This window comes from Lycorma delicatula, chromosome 3 (assembly GCF_047948215.1).
Source record: "Lycorma delicatula isolate Av1 chromosome 3, ASM4794821v1, whole genome shotgun sequence".
NCBI classification, from domain to species: Eukaryota; Metazoa; Arthropoda; class Insecta; order Hemiptera; family Fulgoridae; genus Lycorma; species Lycorma delicatula.
This window is the reverse complement of record NC_134457.1, coordinates 217,714,157-217,740,377: the sequence shown is the minus strand read 5'-3', so window position 1 is coordinate 217,740,377 and position 26,221 is coordinate 217,714,157. Positions and strand designations below refer to the sequence as shown.

Below are 26,221 nucleotides of genomic sequence, written 5' to 3'. Positions count from 1 at the left end.
GAGGGCTCTTCTGTATAGTTAATTTTCATGAAAAAGATTTTCAATACATTATTTTCAATAGCATTTTCATATACTGTATTTAATTTTTTGAAAAGCTGAAAATTACCCATGAAAAACCATTTTATGCCCAACACTATCCGTTGGGCATAAAATGAACTCCTATCCGTTCTACACTGATATAAATTTAAGAAAACATTTTGTGACTTTTTCACAAAAACCACGTGTTTTTACAGATTGAAAAAAATATTCCAGTCATATTTAAAAAAGTAAAAAAAAAATATATATTTAAAAATATTACTTTCTGTATGAGAATACATTTGGAGATAAATGGTTTTAACAATTTAGTATTTTATGGAGTCGTAACTTTAAAATGTTAGGAAACACAAATACTCTGAGGGGGGGGGTTATTTTTATTCCAGTAGCAATTACTTACTTCCCTTATAAAATCCCAGTACTATTCTAAATTTCGAATAAATTAAAAGTCTTTGGATTTATTTTTTATCCTAATTATGTTTACTAGAAATAATTGTAACCAACTGCTTTAAAATGTTTTATTAGCATTCACGTAGCTAATAAAACATAAGAAATAATAAAATAATTCAGAAAACATTATTGTTTGAACGTAAATGAATTAATTATCTTTTTGAAAATGATCAAATAATTTTTTCCACTACGTGATCAAAGTGAAATTTTCACGCTTCTATAAATTTAATAAGTTAAAAAAAAAAAAATACCTTCATAACTGTTATTATATTCCTCAAAGTCAATTTTTGTAATGTCATTAATTAATAACAGATATAAAAATTCTGTAACAAATTTATTTAAAAGAAAATAATTATTGAATTAAAAAAAAAACGAATGTTACATTTTACAATACATTATCCGTTAGAAAAAAAAACTATTTATAAAAAGTTTGTTACTTTAAATTATACACACTTGAATTTCAACAAGCTTGAATTTTTATTAAATATAATAAAGCAGTACAAAAAAAAATATAATTACTTTTATCAATTTCAAGTTTTTCCGCTAATTTAATTTTATTATTGCAAGGTAGGTAAAAATATAAATTTAAAAAAAGCAAATAGAGAAATATGTATTCATAGATTTATTTAAAATAACATTTCTAAAGTTAGCTTCACGGATCACAGAGCATGATTATTAAAACAACATTTACAAGGAAAACGCTACTACTTATATTTAGAAAAAAAGAGAAAAATCTGAAGCATGTTAAAAATAAAAACCCTCGAGAGACAGTATATTCAACTAAATTTTTAATTTAAATTTAAATTTTATTATAAATTTAAAAAATTCGTATTATAAAAATGTATCCCGCTAACTTAAAATAAAATTTGATATCCTATCTTGAGTTAAGTAAAATAAACAATCCAAATCAAGAAGGATATATTGAAACGTTTAAAACGTTTGCTTCATTCAGATTTTTTAATAAAAATGTCAAGTTTACGGTAAGAATAAACTTCCTCAAACGAAGAATGTTTTTATCATACTTCTTATTTCATTTCAATTTAATATTACTATTAACAAGCTGAATACCCGTTGTTCTCAGGGTATCATTTCTAGTAACTTTATAAAAAGATTAATACAGTATTTCGTATGAAAATTATTAAATTTTGTTCCTTATAAATCTAATCATTAAATACAAACGTTTACTCATTGAAAATTCGGCCCGCAAGATGGAAAAAGGAACAACCGTTTGAAAATTCAAAACGTTTCTATGAGTATTGTTTAAATAGTATTTCTTTAATTTTTATTATATAAAATACTTTATTAAAATGCAACCGTAACTACATAAAACATACATCATCGAAATGAAAGTAGGTTTAATTTCTTCTTATCGCTATTTTTTTTTTTTTAGTAATGTTAAATCTGAAGAGTAAAGACCAAAGATTTTCTTTTTGTGTATAATAACATGGGTCATGAGTAAAATTATCAGGTAAAGACAAAGGATTTCAGTAATATAAATCGCGTTATTTCTAGTTAAAATACGTAATAAAAATTTTGTTGCAACAGATTTTCCTGTTAAAAGAAAAAAAACGGAAACAAATCGAAATAATGGACTAATATGATGTTGAAAAAACATTAAAATAATTTTTTTTCTCTGTTTAATAGTGCAAATTAATCGTATTTATTTTAACAGAAAATTGATAATCATATATATATTTCTGAATCAAATATTTGGTGGGATGAATCCATGGTACGTTTTTTTAAAAAAAAAATTCTTTACTGTAAATATATACAATAATTCATTTATTTATATTTTATTTTGATCGTTAAAGGAACGTTTCCAAACTCTTCAAATACATCTGTAAGAAAACCATTTTACAAACTATTTGTTGCTATAGCAACGCTTTATACGTCACTCCTCCAATTTACGTTGATAAGAAGAACTGCAGCTAGATCACAGGACTGTTTGGTTACCCTTTCTGCCCATCGCACACTTAGTTTATAAGTCCCGTTGGTTCTCTGCTTATGGCCAGAAGAATATTAAAAAAAAAAATTGATTTAATAAAATTAAGAAGAAGGGAAGAGAACATAGGTATAAGTAATATTCGGTTAGTAAGGAAGCCCTTTTTAAGGATAAACTTACTTAGGAGGTACAGTATTGTAAAACTTAAAGCTGCATTTTAATATTAGACAAAGCAAGTGCTACGGGGGAAAACGGTATTAAACAGCCAGTAATGAGGTTATACAATAAAATTTTACGTATAACGAACATTAATGATGATAATGATTATTGACAATGAACAATATTAATTAGTAGTTATTAAGTATGTAAAATAATAATAGTAAAGTAATTAATTAATTGATAATTTAAATAAAAATGTTATTTAACACTTACGGTAGCACTCATTTATTTTGTTTTCTGTATGACATTAAAATCAAATTGATACTAGCAAGGACAGCTTTTATTCAAAAAAAGAAGTTTTCCTGCTTCGAATTTACAAGAACTTAATAAAAATATTCGAGTAAATAGTTACACTTCACGGAGTTAAACATAAATAACAAAAATACAAGTAGGGATTTCTTACCAGAAAGAGACTTCTGAAACGTGCTATTTTAAAGGAACTTGAAAATTATGTGATGTAATAATTTTCGAATAAAGAATCTTTGAGGAGAACAAGAGAAGAGAAAACACCACATATTTTTGTAGAGATTGTATTTTACGTCAGCTAATGAAATGGTTAACATACCTAACTCTAATTTTAATATTTAAAACTGAATTATTTTAGTTAAATTTTATAAAAAATATTTACAAAAATATTAAAAGTTAATACAAAACGTAAGTAGTAGATTGAAAAATGTAATTTTATAAGTAATTTTTCGAGTCCAATTTGCTAAACTACAACAGAAAATAACATGGAGAAAAAACTTGGATGATCTCAAGATTTTATATTTAATTTTTTTTTTAGGTAGATTTCATAAGAAAGCTACCTGTTGTAATGAATACCATGATTCGACTTCTGGAAAATTTCGACATATCTTCGCGTTTCACATCCCCCAGACTCCAAAACCACTCATCTCAAATTCTATATATATATATATATATATATATTTCACTTTCTTGTGGACACGATATCTACCGTAATTTTCCGCCAATCACTTTCAAATTGTTTCTTAAAAATAACTCGTCCCAAAATCTCGCAAAAACTGGTTAATGGCCAAAATCGGACCATGGGGATGGAAATAGGAGGGATGTTTTTCGAAAAAAATATCGCTATAACTTTCTTATTAAGTAAAATATCGAATTCGTTTAAAGTTTCTGCTGTTCTTCGGATAAGGGCGTAACATTTATCTAAGTAAAGTTTTTGGATAATACCAACCATTGGCCCAGGGGGTGGAAAAAATGGGGTTTTGAAGACAAAAAATCATACCTTCCTTAATAAGCAGCATTGTATCGAATCGGTTTAAAGTGGTCATTACTCTTCTAAATATTACGTTAAACGTTTGTCTGAAACAATTTTTGATATGACCAACCTACAAGAAATGATCAAAACAAAAGAATAAAAAAAAGAAAATACATCGCATTAATTTTGTTATAAGTAAAATATGGAAGTCGTTTAAAGTTAGTACTACACTTTGGATCTAGGGTCCAAAGAGAGGGTCTAAAACTAAATCTAAGGGCCTAAAACTTATCTAGATACATTTTTTTGATATCACCAACCTTTGGCCTAGGGGGTTGAAAAAATGGGTTTCGAATACAAAAAAGAATCATACCTTCCTTAACAGGCACAGTACCGAATCTGTTTAAAGTGGTCGTTAGTGTAATAAACATTACCTAAAACAACTTTGTCTGAAACAAAATTTTGATACGACCAACCCTTACGGCAAGGGATGACCAAAATTTTGCTGGAATTGTAAAAATATGGGTCTTGTCGTATGCTAAATATCTGAAACCTTTTCACATGCAACCATTATCGTATTGAGTAAATTTGAAGTTTTTCTTAACTTTAAGGTGGAAATCTTTTTTATACCCTGCTTAGCACTGGTGAAATCTACCTCCACCTTCTGGCGTTCTGAAAGGAATTTGTTTAAAGTGTACTCCAGAATTAGTAAAATTTAAAAATATGTTTCCACTTATATTTTGGGTGAATTTGGGAAATTTTAAGAATATCTCAAGAATTAAACGAAACAAAACACTAACAATACTTAGTTTTCTAACAGATTTATAATAATTCTTTTGTAGGAGGTTAAACGATATCCACGAGTCTATTGAGGTAATTCCAGGAAATTATATCCGAATAAAAGAACTGAATAATAAATAATAATAATTAAATAAATTAATATAGTAAATAGAGTCACCTAATTTTGTATGTGTTAAACTGTTTTGAAAAGTACGTGCTCAGGGCAATACATCAAGAACAGAAGTAGAATTAGATATCACTCATAGCTCGTAGATGGATATTTTCTAAGCAGTGTCCTGTGTTCACTGTTATTTTTAATAAAAATTAAAAAATGCAAAATATACCAAGCTTTTGCCTCGGATGAACAGCACAAAAGTTTATTAAACATGAATTCAACCGTTGGTTAACTTATCCTTAGTTATCTAATCCTCGGTATTTTTGATGATGCCAACCGAGTCGCCCAAGGTTTGCAAAACCATTGCGATATCCGGACTCCAGCTGTAATTTTACCCACAAAAATTCATCGATTTTCTTAAAGGTGAATAAACTATAAACTTTTCGCAGAATAATTTCCACATTTATAATAAGTTTGGAATAACAACACTAACATTTCCCCTTCTAAAATACATTAGAATTCTATATTCAGTCCTTTCTAAAACAAATAATTAGTAAAACATCATGGTAAAGTGATACAGTTTTACTGCATTTGAATGCACTCGCTGCAGTTAAATGCGCTCGCTGTTACGTCAGAACTCTGATAGGCTGTGTACAATGAGAGGCGTCAACTAGCAACATTGTCTGCATCTACCTGCATTTCCGAGTTACAAGAATAAAAATGAATGTGAGAAGAGCAGATGAATATTTTACTTCCGTCACTCAATGTGATAGATTACAAAGCTTCTATGTAAATAAATTAAGAAACTTTTCGCTGGACGTACATAATGCAAATCGTATTTTATTCCTTATAAATTAATTTTTCTTATATTTTAATTTTCCCACAAGAATAATCCCTATAAAGTTTCTCGGCCGACTGTAGTAATTACTACATAAACGAAAAATGTAGTAAGGTAGTTTTCGTGAAGTTTGGAAGGGGTATTTTAGAAACGGGTGAGTGAATTATATCGTCTGCACAACACAAACGGCGCTCGCCTGAATGTGAGCTGTGTGTTTTTCTGCAAGCAGGAGAAGCCTATCTCACCCACTGGGGTGAGGCAGTGAAGTCTAGTGGTGAACGAGTCGCCAAATCAGCTGATTTGGAAGTCGAGAGTTCCAGAAAGTTACTTTTACACGGATTTGAATACTAAATCGTAGATACCGGTGTTCATTAGTGGTTGGGTTTCAACTAGCCCGACCACCATCCCAGGAATGGTCGAACTGAGATTGTACAAGATTACAGTTCATTTTCACTCATACACATCATCCTCTGAATTAATACTTGAACGGTAATTCCCGAAGGCTAAATAGGAAAAAAGAAAGGAGAAGCATATCTCAGTCCTATCCGATGTACTGTTGTACCTCTAAGCCCGCTCATTAGTACCAACATTTAAGGCATAGACAACCAAAATGACTACTGCGCATCGATCAACTACACTTATTGTACTAAAATGTATATTCAGAAAGGATGCTAGTGAACTTTGCATAGGGGTCACGCATGCGCTGCCAAACGAACTGTTTACACCCAATTTGAATAGGGGCAGTCAACTCGAAAGTAAATTATTAAGTTACAAATATTAGTTTGCCGCAGTCGTATCCATTACAAACTATTTTTGATCTTGTCTCCACAAGTTTATAGTCGGTCTCAGTGCGGTAAGTGCTGTACACTTTTAATATAATAATATTTAATTTTATTAACTTTACTGAATAACCGCATAACACACCTACAATTTACGTAATTAATTAATTAAAATTTTCTCCAATCGATTATAAAATAAGACGTTTAAAAATTTTACAATGTCGTTTCTATCAGTTCACTAACGTACATTGGTATAATTTATTTACGGTCGTATATGTTACATTAAACGTATGTAATCATTTTATTCGTTCCCACGTTACCCAGAATTTGTGATGTAATCAAACACAGGAATATGTACAGTAAGCAACCAGGGCTTTCAGTGATTGCATTTGCATCAGTAACGACCACTAATTAGGCCTACTCTATATTTCTGACTGTGGTGATATCAAAGTACTAACCGTAAGTTTAAAAATTAAAACGAATATAATTTACACCAAGTTCTAATAACATGTGTTTGTATCATTAATTTAAAATGTACGAATAAAATAATAATCACAGCAGATACTTAAAAAAAAAACAAGTAAATCGATATTAAAAAAAATGATAATAGTACAAAATATATAAAGTAATTTCATGATTTCTATTTGGTTAATTTATGCCGTCTGTAATTTATTTAAATAGATTTTAATATTCCGTTTCTTCTTACTCTTTTTTTAATTTTTAACGACAAAGTGTGATGAAATTGAATTTCGTGAAGTGTTTTATAAACCAGAAAACATATATTTTTTATTATTTATCCATTAACTTTATTTACTCTGAATATACCACCTTGTTTATAAAAGTAAGCCTTTTTTAATTCCATCATTGAAATAGCCTCATTCTCTATATAAAAAATAAATTACAAAAAAAACATGAGAAATATAGTGAAAGAAGTCGTACATAAACAATTTGTATTGGAATTACGTAGAATGATATGAATAGAAAATGTAGAATTATTGATTCAAACGTAGAATTCTGGCAATTCTTGATTCAGAAAGGGGTAAGTCAAGATTGTAGAATGTCTCATCCCTTTTCATCTTGAATGTTGAAGTGATTCGACGGGCAAGTGTCAATGCACAGAATGACAAACGGTAAAAGATATTCAAACAAAACATATTAAATGTTCCATAGAAGAGAAAAATAGTTTTAAAACGTTTCAGTTAAACAAAGATAATAAAATGCGGCAAAGATATTTTAATTAGGAATAAAATATTAAATTTAGAAAAAAATTATTATTTAGTAAGTAAAATTACAAAGTGTACGGACATATTTTAAGATATCCGTATTTAATTAATTTTGTAATAATTTCAAACTAGTGATTTGACTTAGGAATTAAAAGTAGGTATTAAAGAAAAGGAAGTTCAAGAAATGAATTCTACCCCAGAAAATTTTGTTTTAGTTAGGGCTTTAAAGTTTTCTTGTTTGAAAATAATAATATATGAATTAAAAAGTCCACTCTCTCTCTCTCTCACTGAAAAAAAAAAATATATATATATATATATATGTGTGTGTGTGTGTGTGTGTGCGCGTGTGCGTGTGTATGTGTGAGTGATTTGTTTATTCTTCTACCAGTATAATTTTATTTATGTCACGGGAGAAATTTTATCTTACATTATGAAATTCTCTATTGTTTAATTAGTAGAGAAAATAATTCTATAATTTTTTTGTTGAAAAAATTGGCTATAAAAATAAAAAGATTTTGAAGGATTTCTTTATCTTAAAGGATGTTGGATTAAACGAATAATTTACTCGTCTATGTCTTTTTTACCATACCCAAAAATAAAATTCTATTAAAACAGTTGGATCTCAAGTTTAAAAAATTGACAGAAGAAAGTTTACTTTCTGCTGAAAGCAGAAAGTAAATTATTGATTTATAAATCCGTTTTGAAGCCTGTGTGGACTTACGGGCTTGAATTGTGGGGTACAGCGTGCAACTCCAGTATTGACATACTTGAACGCTACCAAACAAAAACACTACGGAAAATGCTCAACATACCCTGGTACATAAGTAATAGCCTTATATATATAAAATGATCTTAAGTTGCGAACCGTTCGGCAGGAAATTTCTCTGGTCAGCCTACGGTATCAAAATCGTTTGGATCGGCACCCGAATTATTTGGCGGTCAATTTATTAGATAACACGGTCAGTGATTTTTCAAGATTGCTGAGGAACAATATTGGTTTGCCTATCGTTAAAATTAGGTGACTATAGTCTGGCCGTACTGAATGCTCTTCTATTTCATTATTAAGTCACAAGCCGTCGGGTCTAAAGCAACTTAATGTTAGTTCAAATACATCTTATTTGCTTATTATTCAGTCATCTTGCTGAACACTTAATAAAGTTTTCTTGTAAAGTTTATGTGTCGTTATAATATTTAAAAAAAAATTAAAAATACTATTTTTTATCAAGGTATATAGCTATCCCAAGAATTTTTAAATAATGTTTGAACCTTTCCAATTAAAATAATTTTTCTTTTAACCGACACGATGATAGGGGAGAAATATTTTCTCCTACATTTTACTAGTTGGATAAATCAATCAAGATCAGAATTTTATTTACTAATTTTTTCTTTAAATAAAGAAACAAGAGAAAAATAATTTTCAACCGAATTAAAGTAGGGGGACTAGATGCCTAGATAAAAACATTCATCTGCAGCGTTACCAGATTTTATCATGTACTTTTATTATTTTACACAACGAAAAAAATAGCAGAGAAATTCATACAGTACGAGAGACAAACAATAAGTAGAACATAGACCTATGGTGATGCCGGCCTCCGTGATGCGAGTGGTAGCGTCTCATCCGGTGGTCTCGGATTCATCTCATCCTCTAAAGCAATAGCTAACAGTGGTCCTTGAGGTTAAAAAAACCTATGGTGCTGAATCACCGTAAGTGCCGTCCATCCAATCCACTTTACAACACCGTAATCACACTTTAACAACTTTTAATGCGAACACTCTACATTCTCGCGGGCTATACCAAACCTAACAAACGTAACAACAGCTTTCACCTTGTTAGGCCATAGGATATCATCCTACAACCTACTTGTCACAACGCGCGCTGGACAATATTTAGTGCTGTTCCACCCCAAATGGATTCCTAGATGCCAATAAAAGACGAGTATATATCAACTTATCCGCCAGAGTGAGGAAAGAATCAAACCTCTTCGAGTCAATTGGGCTCAGTGCGGAGTGAAATGGATTTATGTAGTAGCAATTAAATATTATCTTCTTTAGTCGGTATTTCAGTCATTTTTTGTTTTATACATTTTTTTCATCAAATTCCTCTTGTAACCTTTATATAGTCATATTAGAACAACAATAGATAAACAGTCTGTCGTATTTAATAAAAAAAATAAATACATCATAAGTATTTTCGTAAACAAGTCCATCAGTAGCTTTAAAAATCCTCCATTTATAAGATAATTGAGTTGTAACGGTGTAAATAGCCATCTTTCCTGAATCATCTTGGTATAAATAATAATAATGCGCTATTAGAACTTTCTCTTATATATGATAAATAATTTTTAAAACCTATCTATAAATAAATGTCCTGCTCACAAATTCTTCTTACATTTTCTTTTTTTATTTTCAGTTTTTTTTAATTTTGTAACGGTAGTTTTTTACTTGTGGTTTCAATAAACTTAAGATTAAAACTATCTAAAAACGATGTTATACTGACATTTTATAAAACCTTATTACAGTTAAAGAAACCAATAAATGAAGTTAAGAAAAAAAACAAGTAGATATATTTATTTACAAATCGCAGTGGGAAAAGAAACTCTGAGGGACTCGTTCGATCTTAATAGAGCTAACAAGACAACCAAGTCGAGTGGGAACGGCTCAATAAACATTATAACCCGCTTCTATTCTGTTCCCTATATATAAAACTCCTTCCAGTAACAGCCACAAATATTAACCGTCAGCCAAACCCTCTTATCACTTTATTTCCCCGTCTTTACTTCCCAAACGATTTCTCAGATATTCGCACTTTCCCCTTATGTTTCTATGCATTTTTTTTTACTTTTTTGTGGGATTTTTATTGTTTTGCAAATATTTATACCACACAAATTTAATATTTAGTAACGAGGATAAATTTTGCAAATGTATTTGATTGATTTATTAATTTCACTAACAATTTTGTAATCAGGAATCAATATCACCAAGTGTTTTGTTTTTTTTTTTTAATATTGATCCGTTTGTAATGTATAACAATATACCTTCTCAAAAATATGATATAGTTGGGTAATTAATTTCCTTCTATTTTTTACTAACTGGTTCCAAGATAAACAACTTTGAGAACTGAAAAAAAAAAATTGAATTACAAAATAGGGATAATAATTTTAATATCTGTTCTCTCACAATTATACTGAAGATATACTTGCCATTAATAAGGAATAAAGAGCTAAATCTGATCCCTATATTTTAAAACCGTATCCACAATTTGTTATATCTGCCATGAATTGATGCAATAAAATGAACTTTTATATGAAAGTGAGAGCTTATAAGTGATTACGTTGATAACTTTGTATAGACTGCGGAAAACTTAAAACGCCTCAATTTACAAATATAGATCGATCGATCAGCGTTTACATTGACAAATTTCCTTTATAAACAGTAATCCCGGCATAAAGAATTACCAGTTTTTTAAATCGCAAAATTTTAAATAATTATGCTAGGTTTTAATTACATAAAAATCAATTTTATGTATATATACATTTATATTTTTTTCAACGTTTTATTTCTTGTTCCAGTATATTATTCTTATTTAAAAGTAACACAAAAAAATTTACGCCTAAGCTCTTCTACTTATGAAAAAAGATTTTAACTGAATTTTTCTTTGTATAGTCTTTATTATATGAAATATGTTTTATTTGATAAATAAATAAAAGGTATATAAATATATCTTTTATAATTTTTGGCTGTAAAATAGCTTGCATTATTTTACGATTTCATTTCTTTTTTAGGTTTTTTTTTAAATTCTTTTTATTGTGCAATTAAAATTACCATTTTACGTTGAACTTAATGCCGGGCAGGTCAAACTGAAGATTTAGATTTGTAACTGTCTCGCCGAATTAAAAATTTGACCGAGTTATTTCGGAGTGTAATTAATAATAAATTCTAGTTTTACTGTGTTTTCCTCAAAGTTAAAATCAACAAATTATAGAGGTATGACTTCTTAATATTTTTCTGCAAGTTCATCTATAAATATAAAAGCGGGAAATATCATCAGATTGGATTTCTTGAAATCCTTTCCCATTATTATGAGTAATAGGATGGTGATTTAACTTATTGTCTAATCAAATATTAATTTGGTAATATCATCGATCACAAAATTATTCTTTCATAATTTTTCCGTTAGTTTATAGTAGATGGTAATATTTTTTCAAACTGAATAATTTATGTTAACTAAATTAATTCTTCAAAATCTGTTTCAATTGAACTAAATAAAAATCAATATAACAACCGATTACTATAATGAAACGGAAACATTTTGAATTTATTTTCTATAAAGTACTATATTTGATGCCAGATTAATATGAACTAAGCATAAACAACGTTAATAAACGTTACGCAAGAATGTTATTGCTACAATTATTTATAAGAGTCTCGTTTTAGCATTCTCGTATCTAATATTTTCTTTCTTTACTGTGTATTTTATTCTATTTATTTATTTTCAATGGAAGCAGTTTTTCAAGTATTTTACGATATTATTTGCTTTTAGTTATGAGTTGATTCAATGTAAATAACGCTTTTTCTTCTTAGGCATAAATTCTTTTTATGTATTTTGTTTGATTTTCCCTGAATTTACTAACAAGATAAGAAATTATGATAAGTAGAAAGTAATAAAAAAATACTATATTACAAATGGTTGTTTATTTTTTTTAAAATAAAGAATACATTTAATGGTATACTGATTACAGGAAGGAAACGCATCTGAAATAAGTTTCTCCATAATATATACGTAATTAGTAAATTTACGTAAACGAAAAATAAAAATTAATATAAAGAACCATACATTTCTGCAACCTAATAAAAAAAAACCGCCAATATTTTACCATACATATGTATACTTTAATTGCAATTCAATACAGGATAAACTTTAAAGATTGTCTGCGAAATATGTACGCTACTCGTACTTTTAATCCTAAAAAATAAAATATTGAAAGCAAAAAACAGAATTAAAAATTTTAAAAACCCACGACGAAACAACCTAAAAAAAGTGAAATAATTAAATAACTCTACTTTTACCTTATAATCGTCTGTGACATTGTTTTTAAGACAATAAAATTTAAGATCTTGATTAATCGTCACGCGTGACTATGATGATAACTATGCGCCTACCTGTGTGGTAGGAGGCGGCCGGATGATCCCCTACTGCCCTTACTGCGGCGACCGGGATACCCCAGAACACGTGGTGTTCTGGTGCCCGCGGTGGGATGAATACCGCCTAGCTTGCTCGGCGATTACCGGACCGCTCAGCGTGGAGAACGTCACCGCCACTATGTTGGGGAGCCCAAGAGTTTTGATACCATTGCAGGGTTCGTGGCGAGGATTCTTCAAGAGAAGGATCGGGGAGCTCGGGGATAAGGGACAGCCCTCCTCTGCGGAGGTGCCGTTCTTCCGTGCTTGCAGGAGTGGCGGGTGACATTGAGGCACGGGGAGTCTCGCACCCCCGAGCGAAAACGACCGAGTCCCGATGGGGATGCCCCACTCAAGGTGTACCCGTTACAGGCATTGGCATAAAGACCGAGTCCCGGCTACCGGAGTGGGGACAGAGGTACGGCATAGCCAGGCCTGGTGGCTTCTACTCTGGGAGGTTGAGGCGGGTCCAAAATGAGATCTGACCGGTGGGCCGAGACGTGGAGGCCTGTTAGATTGAAGGACATTCCCCTGGGTTGTGTAATACTTAACTGCAGGATCCGGCCCGGAGGAGGAGAAGAAGAAGAAGCAATTTTTATTTATTAGATATATAATTTATTTTTTAATTTTCACCGCATTTTTATATTTGTTAATATATTATATTTTTTTGTTTAAAATTCTCAATTTGATTTAATTCTTATATTTTACTTTTTAGAGGGTTTTTCTAATTTGTTTCCTTATTTTATTAACGTTAATAATATTAGTGAAATAAAAGCTTTTTTAAAAAATAATTTTTTATATGTAATCAAATATATTTTTGTAATTTTTTTGTTTTTTGTATTTCTTTTAAGACTAAAAAAATAGTAAAAATATTTATTTTTACACATCGAAGTGTATCAAATACACTTCAATACGTGTATCAAATTTCAATCATTTTCAGAGGATAGTTCATGAGAAATGAAAATTTTCAACTAAATGCATGATTATAGAGTAGTGATAGCGCGTGGGAGCGTGGGGGTGGGTTATATCAAATTTCGACACCGTAATGCTGTATTTTCATCAAGTTAAATAAGTGTACCAAATTTCATTGATTTTCATACGATAGATCAAAAGGTATAGCAGTTGCAAGATTTGATTATTCCTAAAGAGAGCTAAATAAAAGCTTTTAAAAACTAGATCATTTTTTGGGAATTTATTTTATAAATTAAAATTACAGAATTAAAAAAATTATAACATCCACAATAAAATATGAACATCCTTTATTTTTAAAATAATAATTATTAACTGAATAAATAAACTTCAACTTCATAAAATTAATCATAAGAGCAAATGTATATAATTTATCTTCATAACTAAATTTTTTGTAATTTTAATAATAAAACCATTTAAATTTAAATAATATTTCAAATACTAAATTGCATTTAACATAGGAATTTAGAAAATAATTAAATTGGCAATGGTAAAATTTATTTTTTTTGTTAAGGGAAGAAGAAAATTAATCCATGTGAATAACGAAAATATATTGAGCAGAAGAATTGTGAGAACCCTCTACGATACCAATTGTTCTAAAGAAGAAAACAGTCCATAAACTAGATAGCTTAATAGCACAATTTAATGGGAATCAGTTATCCGAGAAATTGTTGTATTTGAACAACTATACATTTATCGTAATACAAAAAATATCATGAAGTGCCCAATAATAACGAAAATTAAATACGCTAAGAAAGTTATAGATTATTAATCGTGAAAACCAGTAATTAGTAGAATTTTTTCGCTTCTTTTTATCTTCACTTAAATATAAAATTATTGCTGTGTTGAGTAGAAGCAGTGTGAATAATGCATTGCTTTTTTCGAGCTCTAAGAGGGGTGAATTATAGAGTTACTTTGTCCAGTAAACAGATTTGCTTTCCCTGACATTAGTGGTATTCTCCATAGATCCAGTACTTTGGTAGAATTTTAATTGGAATATCTTTTTCACTTTTGTGGATTAAGCATGCTAATATACGACGTATACTTCGTTCAATGTAGCAATGTGAAACCAATCCTCTATAAATTTTTCTGACATATATTGTTACCACATATATGTTTAACTTAATATCGGCAGGCGATAACCGTAGCAACGATGTGAGCGGGGCACGCAGTATACGACGGACGCGTTCATACAAGTATCACTCCCACCGCGCAGATCTCTCACCATAGCGGCACTACAGCCCCACCACTCTCAGGCACTAATAAAAGAGCGTTCGTTAACCATGACCGTGAACGCGATTCATCGTCGACCACCACCTGAAGAAGAAGGTGGAAGAAGAAGTTCCCTGGCCGGCTCAACGTGGGACCTTCTAGCGGATGGCAACATCCCCGCCGAAGCAGCAGGCCTGGCGGCCCGCCGAGGGAGCCGCTGGACGCGGACGCTACCTTCCCTCTCCAGCTCCAGTTCACCGGGCTCAGCAGCAAGAGCCGGCCCAGAGTGGGATCGCTCAGGGAGAACCCCACGGCTGCGCCGACGATAGACGACCGACGCCGACCCGACACTGCGGGTGCTGAGGGTCACCACTGCCACGCTGTAGTGGGAAACCAACTGCCCCTGAGGGAAAGCCCAGTCGGACTTCAATGGACGAGTCGCAACTCCCCGATTTCGCCGAAGACCAGCTTCCAGAAACAACAGCTCTTCTCAGAGCTAAATACGGCCCTTTTCAGGGCCACCGCAAGGTTATGAATTACGTGCTGTCGAAGCCATTCGGCGATATATATATTAAATTCCATAACGGTATAACTTGTACGCTACCTAACATGAAACATCAGTCAACCCAGAAAATAATAAACCCATTCAAAGGAATATCAAATATTTAATATCAATTTTAACAAGGAAAGCAAATAATAAAACCGCCTTCAAATTGCCTTTTCTACCGAACCGAATAAATATATCGTTGCATATCATCATACAAACTCACCTAAAGACAATTTATGTTCAGGTATACAAGTAAATTATTAGTATATTATTTTTAGCCTTAAAAGCGATATCTGTTTCCAAAACACAGGGATTGGTTGTATAATGTTGTCTCAGAAAAAAGCAACTTAAAAAATGTATCTTATACTTAAATCCTTTAGGTTCCTCACGGCTAAAGAAATATTCGAACAGTCAATATTACACATCATGTAGTTATTACAGTCTAATCCTTTCTCTAAAAGAAAATAATATTAGTTTCCCATGAGTAAGACATTACGATTTATTGCAGTTAATTTTGTTTTACTTTAGAACTGTTAAATATTATCCCACTAAAAAGGCAGTAAATTCAAATTATCCTAACTTAGACCTTTTAAGGTTTAGAGCTTCTAATTTCACATTGCTAAATTCTGAGGAGGACTCTACTAGTAGTATTCCTCGCAACGCCCACCTCTTTTTATCTTTTTCTTAGTCATCCTCATTTGCATCCAAAATTCCCATTTCACCTATCGATGGTTTTTCTGGGAACATTTTCTCATCTATCCCTAACATGTCTTCCAAATATTTTATTATTTTCACTTTAATAATTTACGATATGACATAATTGTCATGACCTAAGATCTAAATTATTTCCTATGACAAATTTTGTCAATTTTTATCTCTCCTAATTAGTAATTAAAATATAATTTAAATTTGACGTAACTTTGTATCGGAATTAAAGTTAATTTTTTCGCATGGATAATAATTTTAATAACCTGAGGAATTTTAATTTTTAAAAATTAAGATTTGGAATATGTTTGCTGGTAATATAGTATATAATTATAATAGAAGTAAATGATAAATTGTTTATTATTTGAAATTTATTGTTCGGTTTACAACTTTTAAAATGAATTTCTGTATTTAAAACTTTTAGATTTTAAGTAGAAAACAGATCTAATATACGATAACACATGAGATATAACGGAACAAACAAACTCATTATTTTTTTTAAATAGAAAGAAAAAATGAGTAATAATATAAAATATTCCATTACCTTTCTTAAAATAATATTATTCCAATTCTTTGTTGTAATTTATCAGCTAGAAGAATCGCCTTTTTTTTAAAATAAAGGGGAATACGTTTCCAAAAACAAATTCACAATTCACAATTTTTGCTATATACAAAACTACCCGATATCTTATTATTAAGGATCAGATATATTATGTTGGATAAATTTTCAAAATTAGTTAAAATAAATTAGTAAGAATGAATTACGTTAAAATGAAGTTCAGTTGAATCGCTGAAAAATATTTTCTTTACATTTTTCTGAATTTCTACCGAGAAAAAAAAAGGTCTACTTATAGGAAATTAAATAAATAAAATTCCGTATGAATAATCATTTTTACAAATTAAAAAATAAATTTTCATGATTAAAGTTAAACTTCTTAGTCCGTTCCCAATTAGACGTTGCATTAAGTTAATGAGAAAAACTTTCTTACAGTTATTTAAATTAATTATTTTCTCTAATAGTTTTTTTATTTTTAACTGCATACAATTTATTCTATCCATCATCAATGACATTTACTTGTTTAATTTTAATTAGCCAATATTAAATTTAAAAGAAATACATAAATAATTATTTACAAAGAATAATTTTTGCCAAAAGTTTATTAAAAAATTAAGAACATTATCATCCGTAAATTTTGTTATATTGCATATTCTCAGAACATTTGTATGATCACATCTGTCTTTCTTGAAGTTAATCTCAATTTTATTCCACTCTATACAAGAGGGCGAAATGACTTATGGCGAACAAGAGTAGAGTTAGATTGTATTTAAAGGATCTTTGCACTTTAAACATGGACTGTCTAAAATAATACTGTACCAGTTTGTATACCTCATTTTCAGTTCGTGGTAACTCACGATGGCAGCTAGAAGACCGAGCGCAGGCGGCTTTTTCAACCGCAGAGGGCTGGATGGAAATGTAAAATTTAAGGATTTCTGTGCCTAAGACGAAGTACGAAGTACATGCTTCTCACGGATACAGGCAAATTATCGTACAGTCGTAACCCCCACATTAAGTATAAAGGCTGTGTAATCAGCCGCGCGTAGCTAAGTACCTACGTGTTTTGTTTGATGAGAAGTTTCCCTTTAGCAACCACATTAAACAAGTAGCGGCGGACGCCGTCTAAGTGATGCACAAACTTAGGAGGATGGCTCGGAAATACTATGAGTTGTTGAGCCGTCAAATGTACATGGTGTACCGAGGTGTCTTTGAAAGCTTGACACTTTCGCCGCGCCCGTTTGGGCGCTAGGTTGGATATGAATAAAACACTTCTTCAAAATTTAAGGAGTGCCCAGCGCAGAGCCTTATTTGTATGCACTGGTGTTTTTAAAACAACCTCCTACGAGGCTTCCACTGTATTGGGAAAGGCTCTCCCAATCGATTTAGTGGTAAAAGTTCGGGCAGCCATGTGGAAATTGCGAAGAGGTTGGAAGGCCGAAGTATTTGGGATGCGGTTTCGAGCCGGGCCAGTGCCGAAGCGGAACGGCAATCACAATGCACTGGATCTAAGTTTCGTTCAGTTGCCCATCTCCCGCCTACGGAACAGGCTGCAGAGCCTCGCGATGAATGCATGGCAGCTGGAATGGCACTCCACGACTAAGGGAAGATTCTTGTATAAATTTATACAGGATCTGGGGGTATGGTATGCCTCAAGCTCGTTTTTAAGGGCAACGGGTGCCCAGGTACTCACCAACCATGTTAGTTTAAACCAATATCTATTTCGGTTCCACCTGGCAGCTGATGAGCTGTGCGTCTGTGGGGTGGTCCAGTCAAATTAACACCTGATGTTTGGTGGCGGGGAGGGGTGTGGACAGAGACTGGGCCACTCTAGAACTTAGAGGTCTAGGGGTAAATTGGGCACTCACAAGCGGCCGGCAAGTCAATGTGGTAAGAGCCGCATTGTCGGAACGTGTGGGAGTTCCTTGATGCGGTTGCTTTGTTCAACCGACATCAGTAGTTTACCTAAGAGGAAAAGACTCCTAGCGCACTGCTGTGGGAAGCTAAACCAGAGATATATATGGCTGACCACCAGCCAATTAAGGCTCCAAGCGCTTTGATATGGTGGACAGGTACTTGCTGGCATTCAGCGACCTAGGTGTGGCCACTGCCAGCAATTCACTAATTGCTGTCTAGACAAAGTAAATTTTAACTTACGGATGTCATATATATTTTTAGCAGTTGACTGGATGCGCCTACCCATTTTACTAAATATATTACAACTGAGCGGTTAGGACACGTAAGTAGGTGGCGTATGGCACCGCGCTTAGTCCGCTCACTCTGTTAGCTAAACTCTAGAAGCTATTTAGGACACTGGTCGCTAAGCTGTTTCGAGGCTCAGTAGCCGTTTGTGCCACAGACATTCGGACTTATGCTTTAGGGCGACCGAATGAGGTGTTGGCGGTAGAAATGCCAAGCAAAACAAAAACTTCATTTTCAAACAGCTAGACTCGATTTTTGTTACCTTTTAGTCGGTATTTTTTTTTAATTTAATTTTTTTATCGATTTTACTTTTTTTCGATTTCTTTGTTGATGATGAAAGTTTAACAATCGAAATTTGCATTAGTTTTAGATTATCTTTTTTATAAACGGTTTTTATCATTTTAATTTTTTTTTTTAAATAAATAATTTGATGTTTTTATCTGTCTTCGTAAAGTGAGAGCAAGAGATTACTGTCTTTTATCAACTTTCGGTAATATTTTCTTTTCTTAAAAATATACCTTTTCTAAACTATAATAAAAATCACCAAAAAAGAAATGTTTTTATTTATCTGCAGATATATTTATGATTCACACATTTTGTACTTAGAAAATTGAAAAACTGAAATTGTCAGAGGATGCCGAATTTATTAAAACTATTTATTATACGATATGTAATCATAATTTATGATTTGATATCTCATTTACTTTATTAAGGTTTTACTAAAATCAAACTCCTTTCATTTGTCTAAAACTTTGAATTATAACGATTTGCGACTTAGAAACTTGGATGGTCAAATGCAATATTCCTTATTGGCTGATCCATTAACCTAAAATTTGATATTAAGTTCTCAGTTGATTAAACTAGGTTATCCGTAGGTACATTTTCTTCGTATTAGTAGATTACTTACAAAGTTGTTTTAAGTGCATTGTTAAATATCAAACTTTATATTACAAAAATTGAATCTTCACACATTTACCAGCACACATAACACAGATACATAAAGATACACACACACACACAAATTCAGTAGTAAATACGTTCAAGCGCTCGAGCATAGAGTTATATTAGTAAGTGAATTTATTAACTCATATGACGCAACAAACAATAAAAAAAATTGGATTTTAGCTCCTATAAAGTATAATAAGTTAAATACAGTAACAATCATAAAAACTAATCTTTTGGCTAAATAACAATTTATCCATTCAACAAGACCCTTTCATACTTATACAGTCAATAAATATAAATAAAAAAGAGTAGAAAAATATTGTATACGTAAGATAAAATCATCGAAATTTTTAAATAAATATCTATATATATAAAAATGTTAAGTTCGTTTGTGTACGGCTTCAAAAACCCAAAATGTTCTGCACCGATTGAGCTCAAATTTTAGCACGATATATAACCCGCATCAAAGATTGTTTTCATCTATTTTTAATAAATCTATCTATCTATTTTTAATTTGGAAATGTAAACAAAGGAAAACCAATCAGATCAATGCAAGATGGCCGCTGTCAAACAAAACGACCAATCACAAAGAGCCCGTATGGCCGTTGCCAGTCTAAACAAAATCACAACTGATTAAGTAACAAATTTCTTTGAATTATATTTAACAGCTAAAACATCTGTATTTTATTAAAAAAAAAACAAAAAAAAAACACCAAAACAAAAAGAAAAGCCACCAAGAAGGATGACTTACAGTAAATAAATTAAAACTCCCAACTTTCTTATAGCCCAGATAGACTTAAGACTATGCAAACAAAAAAAGTCGAAATAGCCAAATACACAGAAAATAACATCCCTACATAATGACCAAAAAATCCTTTGTTAGGTTAAATATTCGCTTTTGTCTGAATTTACAGAAGGCATTTTTTACAACGAAGCATTGATAAATATTGAAGACAAGTACTTAGCTAATGCAAATAAAGTTCTTAGTCAATTGGGAATGTCAGTACCCACCCGAGCTGCGATTGCTTCATTTGATGTGGATTTACGCCGTGAACAGAGTTATAACATTGGTGATCTTCAGTCATATGTCCAATCAAACATTCCCAAATTAACGCGTGAACAGAAAGGCATTTATGATCGCATAATGCAAATGATAAATGACGGAGTTGGGGGGGCCTTCTTCTTGGATGCGCCAGGAGGAAATGGAAAAACATTCCTCATTAGATTGATTTTAGCAACCTTTCGATCAAAAAATGACATACCCTTAGCTCTTGCTTCGTCTGGAATAGCTGCGACGTTGTTACCAGGTGGAAGGACTGCGCATTCAGCTCTGAAGTTGCCATTAAACATGCAAATCATCGAGACTCCCATGTGCAATATTTCTAAAGCATTCTGTATGGGAAAAGTATTACAAAAATGTAAACTCATTGTTTGAGATAAATGCACGATGGCCCATAAAAAATCGCTTAAAGCTCTTGATCGATCGTTACGAGATTTGCGTGGAAACGTTCAACCATTCGGGAATGCTTTGATATTGCTCGCAGGAGATTTTAGGCAAACATTGCCTGTAATTTCTCGATCGACACCAGCAGACGAAATAAATGCTTGCCTGAAATATCAAACACTGTGGCGACACGTACGTACATTGCAGTTGACTACGAATATGCGTGTCCAGTTGCAGAATGATCCATCAGCTGAGGTATTCTCATGACACTGGACATTGGTAACGGACAGCTGCCAGTCGATGAGACGTCTAGACGAATATCATTTCCTGATAATTTTTGTAATTTAGTAACATCGAAAGAAGAACTGATCGAAAAAGTATTTCCTGATATTTAAATTAATCATAGAAATCACGATCGGCTCAGTGAACGAGCTATCCTTGGCGCAAAAAATAAAGATGTCTATCAACTTAATAATGTTATTCAATCCAGCATTCAAAGTTAGGAAATTACATATAAGTCGATAGACACCGTTGTGGAAGTAGATGAAGTAGTTAATTATCCAACGGAATTTTTAAACCCACTTGATCTCCCAGGGATGCCACCACACATATTAAAACTGAAAATAGGTGTGCCAATTATCCTGTTGCGGAATATTAATCAGCCAAAACTCTGCAACGGCACGCGACTTGCAGTTAAGAAATTGATGAATAACGTAGTGGAAGCAACGATTTTAACAGCGCCTTTCAAAGGTGAAGATGTCCTCATTCCTCGAATATCCATGATCCCGACCGATACACCATTTCAATTTAAAAGACTATAATTCCCAATTCGATTGGCATTTGCAATCATAATCAATAAAGCTCAAGGTCAATCTTTAGAATTGTGTGGTTTAGATTTACATACGGATTGCTTCTCACATGGAAAACTGTATGTGTGTGTTCCCGAGTCGGCAAAACAGATAGCCTTTATATCTACGCAGACAGTGGAAAAACAAAAAAATATTGTATATCCACAAGTATTGCAAAATTAAACTTCTATGAAACGTATGCTTTGTTTTGTTTCTCATTTCTCATCCATGCAACCACAATGTGCCACAGCGAAGCGTGGCGGGTACAGCTAGTATATTTCTAAATTTAACATCGATATTGGCACAAATTATAATTAAGGGTATACGCTGGATAAAACTGACTGAATGCTAGATGAAAAAGCTACGAAAACATCCACAAGGGAATCGAAGGACCACCTAAGCGCAAGGGAATCGAAGGAGTAAGGCTAAATGTTTCATACAAAGTATTTTTCGTTTGTTTGATTCTTTATGCAAATTATAAGGCAGTTATAAAAATGAAGCCCTGAAAAGGACTAGTCGGTGAATACGATTATTAGAAATGAATTCTATTCTTACTTTTATATGATTATCCAATTAATGACCGTTTTCCCAAATATACATTACAATATGAGTGAAATAAATTGCTGAAAGCCGTTTACAGTCTGTTTTCTGGAAAGTAAAAACGGGAGCGTTCAATATATTTCAAATTAAATAAAATGCGTTTTTACTATTTCTGAATCTTACAAATTTTCAATAGAAATGTCAACCATTCGCTTTAAAAACCCCGTTATATCTACTATTAGAGATATTGATTTTTACAAGAAAATAAATAAATAAACGCTATCTGAATCTTTTAGAATTTTCAACAACGTGCTCGACTTTAAAAAGCTATCTAGCATTACCTGAAAAAACAATGTTTGATCCTTCCATTTAACCGACCCATTCGAGTTTTGATTTTATTGATTGAATTATAAGGATTATATTTATTGAACAGTTTAAATCTGAACCACTGTAATAAGCAATAATTCACACCTTCAATTATTCTAAACCCCCACGTTTAATAACCAACATTCGGCAATACTGATTATATTTATCGCTGCGATTGTGTCGTTCAAAAATTTCTAAATCAACGACCACAAATCAAACTAACTGAAATTCAACTTAGATGTTTTCATATAGATGCGGCTGTTAAATTAGTAATTCTGGAAGGTTGTGACAACAGCAAATACAGTTCAAACAAAAAAAAGTAATAATAATATTTTGATTATATTGTAAAATATTTAGGTTTAAATCCATAAAATAAGTGTGGGTAAAAACAATAAAATGTTCTTATAGTATAAAATAAAATAAAAATAATTGTGTTCTTTACAATAAATTTGAAAAATATTGCAGAAAAAGTTGATGGAGAATAACACAGTAAGGTTCAGAAAATTAACTACACGAAAAAAATTTCACTTCTTTGTTTTAGAATTATCGAGTAAAAGCGAATAAAAATTTTTCTAACGCATTGTGCTTATATTTTTCCAATAAAAAAGCAGGGAAAAGGATTTATATAACTTTTCCGGCTTTGTCAGATACAGATTTTTATTCCAAATTTGCCATAGTAGGTTTTAATATTAATGAACTAATTATACAATATTTATGCGCGATTGCGAAATGAAAATGTTCAGTAAAAATTTCCAAAATGAACCAAATTTTCCTGGATGGTTATGTCATGTAATATTTAAAAAAAAGCACAACTTGAATAACAAAGTATCGCAAATTATAAATAATCTTAAAACATGTTTAACTGTTAGGTCGGGTGCGATGAAACATCTTTTTTTAAAGGTTCCCATGTCTTTTACATTAATACTAGATACAGTTGAATTGTCAATCTTGAAAATTAAAGGTTAAAAAATAAATTATATTTAAAGTACGTGTTCCGTTCATTCCCTTTTTCTGCAATTTAAAAGATTACTGCAGTAAATTTTTTAATTAAATAAGTAGATCCGATTTGGTGCAGTATCATTAAACAAGGTAAAAAAAAATTATAGTTCCAAAATATATGGGTACTGTAATGAATAAAAAAGTACTGTTAGAATAAAAAATCAGAAAAAATCTGGGATATATTTACAGCCAAATATTTGTGCCAAATTAACTTTTTAGTCTATAAGTTTTCGATATGTAAGGCAATAATTGTTTTAAAAATATTAAATATTTTACATGATGGATTTATTTTTTAAATGACTGTGAAAATACAATTATGTGTTTTGTCTATTTTGTTTTCAAAGTATCTTTACTACTACTTCTTTAAGTATAACTTAAAGAAGTAGTAGTAGTAAAGAAGTACTTACTTCTTTAAGTATACTGTATTTGAAAACGTTAGGAGAAAAATTGAGTTAAATACAATCTGAAGAATATTCCCTTCAAACAGTATATAGATCCTTCAAATTTTAAATTTAATGGGAAACAAACCTAGAACCTCCAAGAAGAAAACTAAAAGAAATATTTACTTATTTGATTTATTTAAAATATAAAAAATAATTGCGATGATACGAACAAAACAAGTTTTTAATAATAGAAACATATTTAATAATGAATCTGGAGCGAGTGTAAACGCAGATGGTGAGCGATAAAGCCCCGATTTCCTCTTAAAATCAAAATGAAAAAAACAATGCCCCAATTTTACATATATTCTAATGTGTTCAATTCTTCTTACTAAGAGGATGAATCATTGTGTTATTTTACTGTACGTTTTTAGAGTGAAAGATTAAAAAAATCGATTAAATGTAACTAAATTTCAACGTTGAAAAAAGAGAGACAGAAATAAAATAAAAGCAAGAGGAAAGAATATTATTAAACACAAGGGACAGTGTCAGTATTAAGTCCTTGAATCCATACTGAATCCGTTGAGATAGAAACTGAAAAGAGTAAAGTATCCCTCATTCCTGGAGGGTTTTAATTCTTCCAATTTAAATAATGAAATGAATGAGACCTGGAAACTCATTAATAATTCAAAGACTTATCCCTACCTTTACACTACTTATCGCAAATAGTCTAGATCTTCGTGATAAAGTTTTACTTAAATAAGACCAATAGGATTTCTGATTAATATTGCATTATCCACATTCAAATACTTATTTCAAGCCTACACAAAGTTTTTAGAAGTGGAATAAATTGATATTTGTTTCTTTTTTATCACAATTACACTTGTCACTTATTGTGCAATTTTCATGTAAGAACAAAAATTTAAAAAAAATATACTTACTAATTAGTTTTAACATTTTTTAATAATAAATCTTTTATGTCCAAAAAAGCCTCCAACATTTGCAACACAAATCGAAATGAAGAATTTTTTTAATTTTTTCTGAAAATATTTAAACTATACTACGTTACAACAGCTGTAACTCCATTTAAATTCAAGTTAAATAGTCGCCTTTTTACGTTTTCGCCGATTATACCTTCGACAGTAAAATTAATTAAATCATAACATCTTAGTAATATTCAAACTTAAGTTTAATTGAATATAACTACAGAATTAGAACCTGGATGTCACAATATGAAAATCTAAGCTGTCATAACAAATTATTTGATACCTCAACGATACTAGCCATCAACAGAACTGGTATATTGGATGTAAATAAAAACCATAAGCTGGTAACTGTGAAGATAAACTTTCTCATCATATGCAAAATGAATCCTTCTTCCACAGATAGATTTGGAAATTATTAAACTTTGGATTTAGATATTTATTTATTAGTAATTCTCTCTTATTTGTTACACAATTTAATAGTCATTAAAATTGTTTTTTAATTATTCTTTCTCACGTCTGGATCCAGTAGGTGTTTACTCCTTAGTCGCTTTCACCTCCCATTATATGGGTTTTTTTCCTTAAACATTTTTAAATCCTGAATATTTTGATTAATCTTTAACTTTAGAGTACAACGAATAGACATTTTAATTATGATTAGAAGGAAGAGAATTCTTTTTTTTAGTTTTTTTACGCTGTTACAGAGAATTTGTTTTTTTTTTTTTTTTTTTTTTTTTTTTACAACACGTACGACA

The 26,221-nt window shown here is 31.1% G+C and overlaps 1 protein-coding gene across 1 annotated transcript in view; it reads left to right on the top strand.

Annotated features, from left to right (window-relative positions):
* The window catches only part of LOC142321310 (glutamate receptor ionotropic, kainate 2), a 520,894-nt gene that overhangs the window by 316,405 nt on the left and 178,268 nt on the right, over positions 1-26,221 (top strand). The window lies entirely within an intron of this gene.